The sequence below is a fragment of the Dendrobates tinctorius genome, unplaced genomic scaffold (genome assembly GCF_039654945.1).
Source record: "Dendrobates tinctorius isolate UK_male_01 unplaced genomic scaffold, ASM3965494v1 ptg000057l, whole genome shotgun sequence".
Lineage (NCBI taxonomy): Eukaryota > Metazoa > Chordata > Amphibia > Anura > Dendrobatidae > Dendrobates > Dendrobates tinctorius.
Window position 1 is genome coordinate 21,410,402 of NW_027361725.1, and position 9,599 is coordinate 21,420,000.

A 9,599-nucleotide genomic window follows, 5' to 3' on the forward strand; every position below is an offset into this window, starting at 1 on the left:
TGCGTGCGCTTAAAAAGCGCTAATGTGAAACCAGCCTAAAATTGGCTCTAATCGAGATCGGACGCCTGTTGCGTTTGTAGAGCCTCTGATGTGCCTAAACAGTGGAAACCCCCCACAATTGACACCATTTTGGAAATTAGACCCCCTTAAACTTCATAGAAGTTTATAAAGTAGAGCCGTAAAAATAAATGTTTTCCACAAAAATGATATTTTCACCCCCAATTTTTTATTTTCCTAAGGGTAACAGGAGAAATTGGACCCCAAATGTTGTTGTACAATTTGTCCTGAGTTCGCTGATACCCCATATGTGGGGGTAAACCACTGTTTCGGCAAATGGCAGATGCTTTTTATTGCAAAAAATAGTTTTTGCATCACCATAGTTTGAGAGCTATAATTTTTCCATATTTTGGTCCACAGAGTCATGGGAGGTCTTGTTTTTCGCAGGTCGAGTTGATGTTTTTATTGGTACCATTTTAGGACACATGACATTTTTTGATAGCTTTTTATTCAGATTTTTGGGAGACAAAATTACCAAAACCAGCAATTCATGAATGTCTTCGGGGGGGGGGGGGGGGCGTTTATACCGTTCCACATGTGGTAAAATTGATAAAGCAGTTTTATTTTTTGGGTTAGTATGATTACAGCGATACCTCATTTATATTTTTTTATGTTTTGGCGCTTTTATACAATAAAAACTATTTTATATAAAAAATAATTACTTTTGCATCGCTTTATTCTGGGAGCTATAACTTTTTTATTTTTCCGGAAATGGAGCTGTATGGGGGCTTGTTTCTTGCGGGACGAGTTGATGTTTTTATTGGTACCATTTTCGGGCACATGACATTTTTGGGAGGCAGAATGAACTAAAACCAGCAATTCATGAATTTCTTTTGGGGGGGGCGTTTATACCAATCTGCGTGTGGTAAAATTGATTAAGCATTTTTATTATTCAGGTCAGTACGATCTTTTTTATGTTTTGGTGCTTTTATACAATAAAAAGTATTTTATATAAAAAATAATTGTTTTTGCATTGCTTTATTCTGAGAGCTATAACTTTTTTATTTTTTTGCTGATGACACTGTATGGCAGTTTGTTTTTTTGGGGAAAAGACACGCTTTCAGCGGTATCATGTTTATTTATATCTGTCTTTTTGATCGAGTTATTCCACTTTTTGTTCGGTGGTATGGTGGTGGTGCTTTTTTGCCTTTTTTTTTTGGTGTTCACTAAAGGGGTTAACTAGTGGGACAGTTCTATAGGTCGGGTCGTTATGGATGTGGCGATACCAAATATGTGTACTTTTAATGTTTCATTTTTTTTCATTCAAATATTTATTATTAATAAAATGAAGATTGTTTTTTATTATTTTAAAAAAAATATTTTTACAATTATTTTAATTTTTTTTTTACTTTATTCTTACTTTTTACACTAGTCCCTCTATGGGACACTCATTTTTTGCAGGCTGATCGCTTCTATAGCATGCAGATAAAGCAGCATCTGCATGCTATAGAAGCTGTCAGTGCTGTACTCTGTGCACACTGACCTGAGAGACTTCCTGACATGCATTGCGCATGACAGGAAGTTTCTCAGCTCTGGTAACCGAGATGTCATCAGCTGGCACAAAGTGGTTAATCTGTGTTTGAATTTTTTTAAGTTAATGAGATGCTTCATGCCAGACAAAGAGAAGTTCCTGATTCTGGGCTCCCTCTGCATTATGTGTCAGAGGATGATCTGTGTCAGCACGGTAATAAATTGTGTTATTTCCAGCCTTACAGAAGGACGATAACTAGTGTTGAGCATTCCGATACCGCAAGTATCGGGTATCGGCCGATACTTGCTGTATCGGAATTCCGATACCGGCTTCCGATATTTTTTCAATATCGGAAGTCGGCATCGGAATCGGAAGTTCAAAGTTGATTGACAGCCTGACGTCATCATGATGCGCGGTGTGTGCGCATCATGATGCGCCGTCATTTCGGGCCTGCCGGGGGTCTCTGCCGGCCTGCCGGGGGGCTGTGCCGGCCTGCCGGGGGGCTGTGTGGACTGCCCGGGGTCTGTACCGGCCTGCCGGGGGGCTGTGCCGGCCTGCCGGTGGTCTGTGCACCCTGTGGGGGTCTGTGCCGGCCTGCCGGTGGTCTGTGCACCCTGTGGGGGTCTGTGCCGGCCTGCCGGGGGGCTGTGCCGGCCTGCCGGGGGGCTGTGCTGATGTCCGGGGGTCTGTGCAAGCATCGTCCGATGGGACTACAAGTCCCATCTGGCGATGCCTGCTACCATGACAGTGATTGACACATTAGCCAATGATGGGACAGTAGTAGTCCCATCATCCGGCTAATGTGTTAAATGTTAAAAAAAAAAAAAATACTACATACATACTACATGCTACATACATACTACATACATACTACATACATACTACATACATACCACATACATACTACATACATACTACATATATACGACATACATACGACATACATACTACATGCATGCTACATGCATGCTACATGCATGCTACATACATGCTACATACATGCTACATACATACTACATATATACTACATGCATGCTACATACATACTACATGATACATATATACTACATATATACTACATGCATACTACATACTACATACATACTACATACATACTACATACATACTACATACATACTACATACATGCTACATACATGCTACATACATGCTACATACATGCTACATGCATGCTACATACATACTACATATATACTACATGCATGCTACATACATACTACATGCTACATACATACTACATGCTACATATATACTACATATATACTACATACATACTACATACATACTACATGCATGCTACATACATACTACATGCTACATATATACTACATGCATGCTACATACATACTACATGCTACATATATACTACATACATACTACATACATACTACATGCATGCTACATACATACTACATATATACTACATGCATGCTACATACATGCTACATGCTACATACATACTACATATATACTACATACATACTACATACATGCTACATACTACATACATGCTACATACATACTACATATATACTACATGCATGCTACATACATACTACATATATACTACATGCATGCTACATACATGCTACATGCATGCTACATACATACTACATGCTACATACATACCACATATATACTACATACATACTACATACAATACATTCATACAATACATACAGTACATGTAACATACTTACCAATACTTGTCACATTGTTCCCCGAAGCCATTGTCTTTTTCGGAATAAATATTAACATAACAAACCACAAAAATACTCACCCACGATCCGAAGCAGTCCACGAGTGTGTCCCACGACGATCTTGGGTAGAGAACTGCAGCATCAGCTGTTGCTGCCGTTCTCTACGGGCTGCAGGAATCCAATGACGGAAGGTAGGTATCCTTCCGCACTGTATTCCTCCGCCACTTAAAAAAAAAAAAAAGTCCCTAGTCTCACTTTATGCCATTGCTGCGTGGGAATTTCCCACACAGCAATGGCATAAAGTGAGACTAGGGACTTTTTTTTTTTTAAGTGGCGGAGGAATACAGTGCGGAAGGATACCTACCTTCCGTCATTGGATTCCTGCAGCCCGTAGAGAACGGCAGCAACAGCTGATGCTGCAGTTCTCTACCCAAGATCGTCGTGGGACACACTCGTGGACTGCTTCGGATCGTGGGTGAGTATTTTTGTGGTTTGTTATGTTAATATTTATTCCGAAAAAGACAATGGCTTCGGGGAACAATGTGACAAGTATTGGTAAGTATGTTACTCTGTTATATGTACTGTATGTCTATGTATGTATTGTATGTAGTATGTATGTAGTATATATGTGGTATGTATGTAGCATGTAGTGTGTATGTAGCATGCATGTAGTATATATGTAGTATGTATGTAGCATGTAGTATGTATGTAGCATATATGTAGTATGTATGTAGCATGTAGTATATATGTAGTATGAATGTAGCATGTATGTAGTATGCATGTAGTATGTATGTTGCATGTAGTATGAATGTAGCATGTATGTAGTATGCATGTTGTATGTATGTAGCATGTAATTTTTTTTTTTTACATTCAACACATTAGCCGGATGATGGGACTACTACTGTCCCATCATTGGCTAATGTGTCAATCACTGTCATGGTAGCAGGCATCGCCCGATGGGACTTGTAGTCCCATCGGACGATGCCTGCACAGACCCCCGGAGCCTGCACAGCCCCCCTGGCAGGCCGGCACAGCCCCCCTGGCAGGCCGGCACAGCCCCCCTGGCAGGCCGGCACAGCCCCCCTGGCAGGCCGGCACAGCCCCCCTGGCAGGCCGGCACAGCCCCCCTGGCAGGCCGGCACAGCCCCCCTGGCAGGCCGGCACAGCCCCCCTGGCAGGCCGGCACAGCCCCCCTGGCAGGCCGGCACAGCCCCCCTGGCAGGCCGGCACAGCCCCCCCGGCAGGCCGGCACAGCCCCCCCGGCAGGCCGGCACAGACCACCGGAGCCTGCACAGCCCCCCGGCAGGCCGGCACAGACCCCCTGGCAGGCCGGCACAGCCCCCCGAAAGGCCCGTACAGACCCCAGAGAGGCTGTACAAGGGAAAAACAGGATTTTTCTTATTCCGATACCGGAAGTCCCATAGACTTGAATGGGACTTCCGGTATCGGAATCGGTGATACCGATACTTTTTTTTTAAGATCGGCCGATCCATTCCGATCTGATACTTTGAAGTATCGGACGGTATCGCTCAACTCTAACGATAACACCATAGAAATAATAAGAGTAATAGGCCACAGTTACCACAACTGTCTACAAGGAAAACTGCAGCTCATAGCAACCAATGCATTTGTCTAATTTGTCTCATTGCTGCAGCAATCACTCACAACCACAGCCCTTGCATTAACTCGTTACACCCCATCCATATCGGCCCCTCAGTTCTTTCCTCTCTTATGTATAGCACTCTTTTCACATTGCTAAATTGCACAGATCCATCCAGTTCCACCATTCAACATAAGAGACGCTCCCACAAGTCACTTAACCATTTGCTCACTCTTTCTATCCTCTTTCTCCTAGTTGCAGGAGACATCGCTCCCAACCCTGGTCCCCCATGTTATAGCAATTCAAGCCCACCAACTGCTACACTCAGAAACCTCTCTAATCTTATTAATTTTCCTTGCGTGCCTTCTGTCTCATTTAATTGTGCCCTTTGGAATTCTCGCTCAGTATGTAATAAACTCTCCTTCATCCATGACTTCTTCTTTTCTGATTCTCTTAACCTTCTGGCTCTTGCTGAAACCTGGATCCAGCAGTCAGACACCACCGCTGCTGCTGCTCTTTCATATGGGGGGGCTACACTTTTCACATACCCCAAGAGCAGACAATAGAGCAGGTGGAGGCATTGGTCTGCTCCTATCACCAAAATATACCTTTCAGGTTATCCCTCAAGTATCCTCACTTGTCTTACCTTCTTTTGAGGTCCATGCCGTCAGACTCTACACCCCCTTCTCCATGCGAGTGGCGGTGGTGTATCGTCCTCCCGTCCCCTCCCATCAGTGCCTGGATCACGTTGCCACCTGGCTTCCACATTTTCTCTCCTGTGACATCCCCACCCTCATCATGGGTGATTTCAACATCCCCATCACTCTTCCCCTCTCCCCATCTACTACTAACCTTTTATCTTTAACCTCCTCGTTCGGCCTTTCGCAGCTTATAAACTCTCCAATGCATGAAGACGGAAACTCCCTCGACTTGGTCTTCACTCGGCTTTGCTCAGTGGATGATTTCACAAACTCCCCTCTCCCGCTCTTTGACCACAACCTTCTCTCATTCTCTATCAAGAATTGCCACCACGCTCAGGTCACCCCCACTTTCCATACTTATAGAAATATACAGGCCATCAACACTCAGAAACTCATGAAGAACTTACAGTCATCATTGGCCCCAATCTCCCACCTCTCATGTCCTGACTCTGCACTGAAGTGTTTCATTGTAATGCTTCAGTGCAAAGTGCCCTGGATGAAATTTCACCTCCTATACATAGAACAACACGACACAGATGGTGACAACCCTGGCACACCCTGCAAACACGTTTCCTGCAGCGGTGCTCCAGGTGCGCCAAATGTCTGTGGAGAAAATCCAACCTACACCAAGATTTCATCCATTATAAGTTTATGCTTGGAACATACAACACTGCCCTTCACCTCTCCAAACAAACCTATTTCAACACCCTCATTACCTCACTGTCAAAGAACCCTAAACGTCTCTTTGATACTTTTCATTCCCTACTCAACCCAATAGTGCAGGCCCCAACCACGGATCTTTGAGCCGATGATCTGGCCAATTACTTCAAAGAAAAAATTGACCATATCCGACAGGAAATTATCTCCCAATCACCTCATACCATGCATCTTCCTTCCTCCCCCAGTGCAGCTAGCTCACTTTCTGATTTTGAACCAGTCACAGAAGAAGAAGTAAGCAGGCTCCTTGCATCTTCTCACCCGACCACTTGCACCAGTGACCCAGTTCCGTCATATCTCCTCCAGTCCCTTTCCCCTGCTGTCACCGCCCACCTAACAAAAATATTTAACCTCTCTCTCTCTTCTGGCATCTTTCCCTCCTCATTTAAGCACGCCATCATACATCCACTACTTAAAAAACCATCCCTCGACCAAAACTGTGCCGCTAACTATAGACCTGTCTCTAATCTTCCCTTCATCTCTAAACTCCTGGAATGCCTGGTCCATTCCATCTTATTTGCTATCTCTCTGATAACTCTCTTCTTGATCCTCTACAATCCGGTTTCCACTCTTTACACTCTACTGAAACTGCTCTCACAAAAGTCTCTAATGATCTACTAACAGCTAAATCTAATGGTCACTACTCCATGCTAATTCTCCTGGATCTCTCTGCAGCATTCAACACTGTGGATCATCAGCTCCTCCTCACTATGCTCCGCTCCATCGGCCTCAAGTACACCATTCTCTCCTGGTTCTCCTCCTATCTCTCTGACCGCTCCTTCACTGTATCTTTTGCTGGCTCCTCCTCCTCTCATCTTCCACTTACTGTTCGGGTTCCTCAAGGATCCGTTCTAGGCCCCCTTCTATTCTCCTTGTATACTGCCCTTATTGGTCAAACAATCAGTAGATTTGGTTTCCAGTACCATCTCTATGCTGATGACACCCAATTATACACTTCTTCTCCTGACATCACGTCTGCCTTTTTAGAAAACACCAGTGATTGTCTAAACGCTGTCTCTAACATCATGCCCTCACTATATCTGAAACTACACCTGTCAAAGACCGAACTCCTTTGTTTCCTCCCTCTACTAATGTACCTATGCCGACATTGCCATTTCGGTGTGTGGTTCCACTATTACTCCCCAGCAACATGCCCGCTGTCTTGGGGTCATACTTGACTCCGAGCTTTCATTCACCCCCCACATTTAATCACTGGCTCGCTCTTGTTATCTGCATCTCAAAAATATTTCCAGAATTCGATCTTTTCTTACTTTTGATTCTGCAAAAACTCTTACTGTTTCTCTTATTCATTCTCGTCTGGACTATTGTAACTCTCTACTAATCGGTCTCCTTCTTACCAAACTCTCCCCCTCCAATCTGTCTTAAATGCTGCAGCCAGGATCATATTCCTCACCAATCGTTACACCGATGCCTCTACCTTGTGCCAGTCTTTACACTGGTTACCCATCCACTCCAGAATCCAGTACGAACTTATTACCCTCACCCACAAAGCACTCCACAGCTCAGCACCAGCCTATATCTCCTCCCTCATCTCAGTCTAGCACCCTACCCATGCCCTCCGTTCTGCTGATGACCTGAGGTTAGCATCCTCAATAATCAGAACCTCCCACTCCCATGTCCCAGACTTTACACGTACTGCGCCAATTCTTTAGAATGCACTACCCAGGTCAATACGATTATTCCCCAATCCTTACAATTTTAAGCGTGCCCTAAAAACACATTTATTCAGACTGACCTACCGCCTCAACACATTAACCTAACTATCCCTGGGTGGCCCAGTCAAAAGTTTTACCATAACCAGGTTCCCCGCATCATGTTCCCACATGCTTTATGCATCTATTATCCCTCTGTGTCCGTACTGTTACATACTCAACACTATAGCTGGTCTGAACAATGAAGGCAACTGTTACCACCCACCTTTCGTGTCTCCCTTTTTTCCTCATCGATTGTAAGCTTGTGAGCAGGGCCCTCATTTCTCTTGGTATCTGTTATGATCTATGTGATTATTGTTATGCTGTAATGTCTATCGTCTGTACAAGTCCCCTCTGAAATGTAAAGTGCTGCGGAATATGTCGGCGCTATATAAATAAAATTATTATAATTGTTAACCAATCACAGCTCAGCTTTCATCTTTTAAACAGCTCTGGTGAAATGAAAGATGCTTAGTGATTGGTTGCTATGGGCAGTGTAACCTGTTGTGGTCAAGAAGATGTGCCTATGAAATATATATATATACAGTCATGGCCAAAAGTATTGACACCCCTGCAATTCTGTCAGATAATATTCAGTTTCTTCCTGAAAATGATTGCAAACACAAATTCTTTGGTATTATTATCTTCATTTAATTTGTCTTAAATGAAAAAACACAAAAGAGAATGAAGCAAAAAGCAAAACATTGATCATTTCACACAAAACTCCAAAAATGGGCCGGACAAAAGTATTGACACCCGCAGCCTAATACTTGATTGCACAACCTTTAGCCAAAATAACTGCGACCAACCTCTTCCGGTAACCATCAATGAGTTTCTTACAATGCTCTGCTGGAATTTTAGACCATTCTTCTTTGGCAAACTACTCCAGGTCCCTGATATTTGAAGGGTGCCTTCTCCAAACTGCCATTTTTAGATCTCTCCACAGGTGTTCTATGGGATTCAGGTCTGGACTCATTGCTTGCCACCTTAGAAGTCTCCAGTGCTTTCTCTCAAACCATTTTCTAGTGCTTTTTGAAGTGTGTTTTGGGTTATTGTCCTGCTGGAAGACCCATGACCTCTGAGGGAGACCCAGCTTTCTCACACTGGGCTCTAAATTATGCTGCAAAATTTGTTGGTAGTCTTCTGACTTCATAATGCCATGCACATGGTCAAGCAGTCCAGTGCCAGAGGCAGCAAAGCAACCCCAAAACATCAGGGAACCTCTGCCATGTTTGACAGTAGGGACCGTGTACTTTTCTTTGAATGCCTCTTTTTTCTCCTGTAAACTCTATGTTGATGCTTTTGCCCTAAAAGCTCTACTTTTGTCTCATCTGACCAGAGAACATTCTTCCAAAATGTTTTAGGCTTTTTCAGGTAAGTTTTGGCAAACTCCAGCCTGGCTTTTTTATGTCTCGGGGTAAGAAGTGGAGTCTTCCTGGGTCTCCTACCATACAGTCCCTTTTCATTCAGATGCCGACGGATGGTACGGGTTGACAACGTTGTACCCTCGGACTGCAGGGCAGCTTGAACTTGTTTGGATGTTAGTGGAGGTTCTTTATCCAACATCCGCACAATCTTGTGTTGAAATCTCTTGTCAATTTTTCTTTTCCGGCCACATCTA

At 43.7% G+C, this 9,599-nt stretch overlaps 1 long non-coding RNA gene across 1 annotated transcript in view; it reads right to left on the bottom strand.

Moving 5' to 3' along the window:
• LOC141092037 (uncharacterized) overlaps positions 1–9,599 on the bottom strand; it is a 223,397-nt gene that overhangs the window by 68,874 nt on the left and 144,924 nt on the right. The window lies entirely within an intron of this gene.